We start from the raw sequence: 6,000 nt of genomic DNA on the forward strand, positions 1-6,000 counted from the left end.
TAATCTCACAAAACAAACTGGGGGTTGCTGGGGGGAGGTGGGATTGGGAGAGGGGGAGCGGGCTATGGACATTGGGGAGGGGAGGCGAACCATAAGAGACTATGGACTCTGAAAAACAACCTGAGGGTTTTGAAGGGTCAGGGGTGGGAGGTTGGGGGAACAGGTGGTGGGTGATGGGGAGGGCACGTTTTGCATGGAGCACTGGGTGTTGTGCAAAAAGAATGAATACTGTTACGCTGAAAAAATTAATAAAAGGGGGAAAAAAAAAAAACAATAATTATAAATAACAACAAGCATCTCTCTAAATTACATTTGAATTCTGAACAGCTGAAAACAAAACAAGAGTATATTAGTTAATTTGAAGGCAGAGTAAAAAAGGTCTCGAATCTCTTTTAAGTCTAGGTCTCTCCCTGCTCTAGAGCTGCCCCGCTAAGCTCTACTATCCTGAGACTACCTGCACAACCAGTTGTTGTTACTAACATGTGACTAAGTCAAGTCAAACAGTTAACCTGACAAGGTAGACCAAACAACAACTTCAGCCGAACGTGCTGTAGGAAAGAAAATGTTTATTAGGGCACCTGGGTGGCTCAGTGGGTTAAAGCCTCTGCCTTTGCCTCAGGTCATGACCCCAGGGTCCTGGGATGGAGCCCCACATGAGGCTCTCTGTTCAGCAGGGAGCCCGCTTCCTCCTCTCTCTCCCTACTTCCCTCTCCACCTACTTGTGATCTCTGTCAAATAAATAAAATTTTAAAAAAAGAAGAAAATGGTTGTTTAAGTTGAGTGACTTCACAATTCAATCACAATGACAGAATTATGTTTGATTGGGTTTCATGGGAAGGGAAAAAGACAGCTGTAAACAATCAGGCATCCTTTTCAAATTCCTCATGATCTTATAGAATCCTCCTATAAACTTTGTTCCATTTATTAAACTCTTTGAAAGAGTACATGGGTCTGTGGGTGTGTGGGTTGGTGGGTGTGTTTCTGTGTATGTGTATGTTTGACAGATACTGGAAGTTTGAGATTAATATCAGAGATATTTTATCTTTTTATGAGAATATGGGATTGCTAACAAAGATAATATATGAAAGAGAACATACAGATATGATCCAATATGATAACCATTAACCAGTAACTATTTGATAATAGCAACATACAGGACATAGTGCCCAGGATACAGTTTCCTCTACTTCCTCTTCTATTATTTACATCTATTCTCTTAAACATATGTGAACAGATAAAGCCCTGGACAACACTGAGAAGTATGTAAATTTCCTTTGTACCTCTTATGCATTGTTTTCTGAATTCATTCCTCTTTTCCCATGAGCAGAGAAATTATTATTATAAAGAAAATAACAGAAATAGCAAAAATTCCAGAATCAGGAGTAAGCCAGTAGGGAATTTAGGTTAAATTAGGGTGGCCATTGAGCTTTGCTTCAGATCACACTTATTCATTAGTTAATTCACTCATTTAGAAAAGATTAACTGTCCCATGGTATGTGCTGGATTCTGGGAAAAAATAGCCATGATTTCAGCCATCAAGGAATTTATCTCTTGTGAGTAAGGCAGGTTTATATCCTTAAAATGAACTACAAAAGATGATAAATTCTATGAAGAATAAAAAAGGTGAAATATAGATCAGAATGACAGCTCCAACCCTTAAACATAGGTAGAAATAAAGTAACTAACAATGAAGAATAAAGAGAGAAGGAAAAGAAATAAATAAGAATAAAGAAAGGTAGGAGGAAAGTGAGAAGAGGAAGATTTGAAATAGAGAAGAAAAGAAAAGGTGGTAAGATAAGAGAAATGGGTGGGTCACCTGGGTGGCTCAGTGGGGTAAGCCACTGCCTTCCGCTCAGGTCATGATCTTAGGGTCCTGGGATTGAGCCCCGCATCGGATTCTCTGCTCAGCAGGGAGCCTGCTTCCCTCTCTCTCTCTTTCTGCCTGCCTCTCTGCCTACTTGTGATCTCTCTCTGTCAAATAAATAAATAAATCTTTAAAAAAAAAAAGAAAGATAAGAGAAATGGGCAATGGTGTTGACAATGTTAGAAAATCAAGAAAGCTAAAAGTAAAGAAGCACCCACATGGTTTTACAACCTGAAATCCATCAGTGAAGCCAGTTTCAGTGAAATCATTGCTATTGTGGCAATTTATAAAGACTGAAGAGTAAATACATGGAAAGTAGATATAGATTTATCTTAAAGAAGAAGGAGGAGGAGAAAAAATGAGAAAAAGAAAAGAAGATGAAGACAAAGATGAAGAAGGAGAAGAAGGGGAAGAGGGGAAAAGAAAAAGAGGAAGAGGGGGGAGGAAGAAGAGGAGGAGGAGGAGGAAAAGTATGGCTGGATATGTTGAGAAGTTCTATAGTAAAGTAAAACATAAATTTGGAGTAAAACCTGCAGGAAAATGTAAAATCACATTTATTTTGGTTTCTTTTATTTAGTTTGGATTTTTGTTTAATGGCAGATAAAAGAACAGGTTTTAATGCTGCTGGGAATAATTTACTAGAAAATGAAGTATAAAAGATGCAGAAGAGAAAGGACAAGAGGGAGCATGAAGAATGTAAAGGCAGATGTAATCCAGAATCTAGCTGGAAGAACTATCCTCTGAGTCAACACATTTGTTAGAAAACAGAACATGGGGTAAAAACGCAATGAAATGCCCTTGCCTGTTTGTTGCAAATTTTAAAACCAAGAATGGGAAAAAAAATAAATTCACTGAGAGTGGGGGAGGAGGAAAAAGAAATGAGAGGGTTTTTTTGTTTGTTTGTTTGTTTGTTTGTTTTTTTAAGGATTTTATTTATTTATTTGACAGACAGCAGAGAGCACAAGGAGCGAGAGGGGCAGAGGGAGAGGAAGAAGCAGGCTCCCTGCTGAGGATCCAGATGTGGGGATCTCAGGTTCCAGGACCCTGAGAACATGACCTGAGCCGAAGGCATTTGCTTAACCAACTGAGCCACCCAGACACCCTGAAATGAGAGATCTGAGGAAAGAAGAGAAGGTAGGAAAAAACCATATTAAAATAGGAAAGGAAACTCATTAGGAAAATTTAACTGATATATAAGGTAAAAATATCAACTGAAAGCAAGGGATGAGAGAGGGAAACAAGGCTGGATGTAGCAGTAGAGTTAAAATAATCAGAAATAGTCATTGCTGAAGATGAAAAAGAGAACTCCTAAAAGATATTGACTTTCCCATTCTAACATATGATAGGTCAATCAATGATCTACAACAATAGTTCTCAATTGGGGTAACTTCCCCCACCTCCCATAGGTGACATTTGGCTAGGGACATCTTCATTGTCACAACTAGGAATGTCATAGTAGTATCTAGTGAATAGAGGCCAGAAATGGTGCTAAATATCCTGCAATGTGCATGATAACCTCTGAATTGTTTGACCAATAACTAGATGACCCTGTCAATAGTGTTAAACTTGAGAAACCCTGGCCTAGCAGAAGATGATTTTAAAATTTAGGAATTTTCTGCTACTTTATACTAAGATGTTGAAGAAATTTATCATCTTTAGTAGAAATTTTGGTTTCTTTACAAACCTGTAAGTCAAAAAATTTTTCTTATTTCCTGACTAAACATTTTCTAAAGCAATTTAGGTTTATTCTGTTTTATTCTCTCCTAGAGAATTTGGAAAAGTACTCGACATTTTTTTTAAACAATGTTAACAAGTACAACTTGTTAATCATCTTCTGCTTCCTCATTTATATATTTTCCAAAACACAGTTCATTTTTTAATCATAGAGATTTATGTTTTGGACGCAAAAGCACACCCATGACAATGACTGTGAACATAGTTTGGCAGTGTCCCAAAGACATTCAGGAAAAGTGTAAAGGTCTGTGAAAAAGAAAGTTTCATAATGTCAACAGCAAGAAAGAGGGTGTTGTAAATAATGTTGTAAATGTTTTCCTTAGAAGTCTAAATACAAATCCCTATAATACAATGTTAGTATTATGGTAAACATTTCTTAAAGCAAGTATATACTCTATTATACTTGCCAAAGAACCTATAATTCAACTTGGCTTTGAATAGAACTTATGGTTATGAATCAGCCAAGACCTAAGCACAACTGGAATAAAATCATACATCCCTACTATTCAGAGAAAATAGTAAAGGGACAGTCTTAGGGAAACACCTAGTCTGAGCTCTGTATGTAGGTTCGTCAAACTAATCAACATTTAAATGGGACATGCATTTAAATAGGACAAATGTTCCATAAATAAGTTTGAGATTAGAAGGATATAAAATAAAAATATATACACATTTGAATAAAAAAATTATATGATAAAGCTATCTTATTAATAGCAGTAATTAATTTATTCCATGAATCACTGGTTTCAAAGAAGTTAAAATCATAGAAATCATATTCAAGGGAGTTGAAGATTTGCAGATTTCAACAAATATATAGAAATTTTGGTTCCTTAGAATCAAGCAAAACAAGGACTATTTTATGCTTAGAAAATTTAGATGATTTTATTGTAAAAACTTATGAATAGCTTACCCCCTCACCAGTCACCACGTACAAAATGGAACAGAAGTAGATTAAAAAAAATCAAACTTCAATAGAATCTGATTTTTTACTCATAAAGCATTTCATCAATATTTAAATTAAATGCTTTTAAAATTTTGAGATAATTGTGGTCTCACATACAGTTTAAGAAATAATTACAGAAAGAACTTATGTACCCTTTACTCAGTTGCCCTCAAGGTAAAGTCTTCCAAAATTATAATGGATTATTGCCAGGATGCTGGCAATAATATAATCAAGATACAGAACATTTCTATTACCACAAGTATCACTCACATTGCTCTTTCATAACTACACCCATTTCCCTCCTGCCTCGACTTCCTCCTTAACTGGTGACAATCACTCATCTTCATTTCTAGGATGTTGTATTTCAAGAATATTATATTAATGGAATCATACAGTATGAAATCTTTGGGAATTGAATTTTTTCATTCAGCAAAATTCTCTGGAGATTTACTCCAGTGATACATGTATCAATACTTTGTTCATTTTCTATTACTGAGCAGTATTCTGTAGTAAGATTATACCGGTTTGTTTAGCCATATTCTTGTTGAAGGAAATACAGGTTGTTTGCACTTTGAGCTATAATAAATAAACCTATTATAACATTCAGGTACAGGTATTTGTGTGGACATAAATTTTAATTGCTGAGTCATATGACAGATTCATGTGTATTCTTTGAAGAAACTGCGAAATAGTTTTCTATCCCAAAATAGAATGACTATCCCACAATATAATGAGGAATGTCTTCCCACCCCACCAGCACCTGGCAGCCCCATTCTCCTGTCTTCTTCTAGGAGTCTGACTCTCAGATTCTTCATATACATAGGATCATACTATTTTTTCTCATGTCTGGATTATTTCACTTAGCTTAATGATCTCTAGGTTCATCCATTTTTATCACAAATAGCAAGATTTCCTTTTTTTTAAAGGCTGAATAATATTCCATTGTATTTAAATACTACATTTTCTTTATCCATCATCCATCAATGGACATTTAGATTGCCTCCATATTTTGGCTATTTGAATGGTGCTATCATGAATGTGGAATGCATATATCTCTTTAAGATCCTGCTTTCAATTCTTTTGGATATATACTTAGAAGTGGATTGCTGAATCATACGGTAGCTCTATCTTTAATATTTCTGAAGAAACTCCATACTGTCTTCCATAGTGGTTGTACCAATTTATATCCCCAGGATTACTATATAAGGGTTCCCTTTTCTTCACATTCTTGCCAGTGCTTATCAGCTTTTGTTTTGATAGTCATCCTAAAAGGTGTCAGGTGGTACCTCATTGGTGTTTCCATTTGCATTCCCCTGGCAATTAGGTATGTTGAGCATATTTTTATATGCCCGATGGCTATTTGTATATGTATTCTTTGGAAAACGTCTATTCAGGGTCCATGCCTATTTTTTAATCAAGTTGTTTATTTATTTATTTACTTATTTATTCCTTGCTTTTG

This window comes from Meles meles, chromosome 10 (genome assembly GCF_922984935.1).
Source record: "Meles meles chromosome 10, mMelMel3.1 paternal haplotype, whole genome shotgun sequence".
NCBI lineage: Eukaryota > Metazoa > Chordata > Mammalia > Carnivora > Mustelidae > Meles > Meles meles.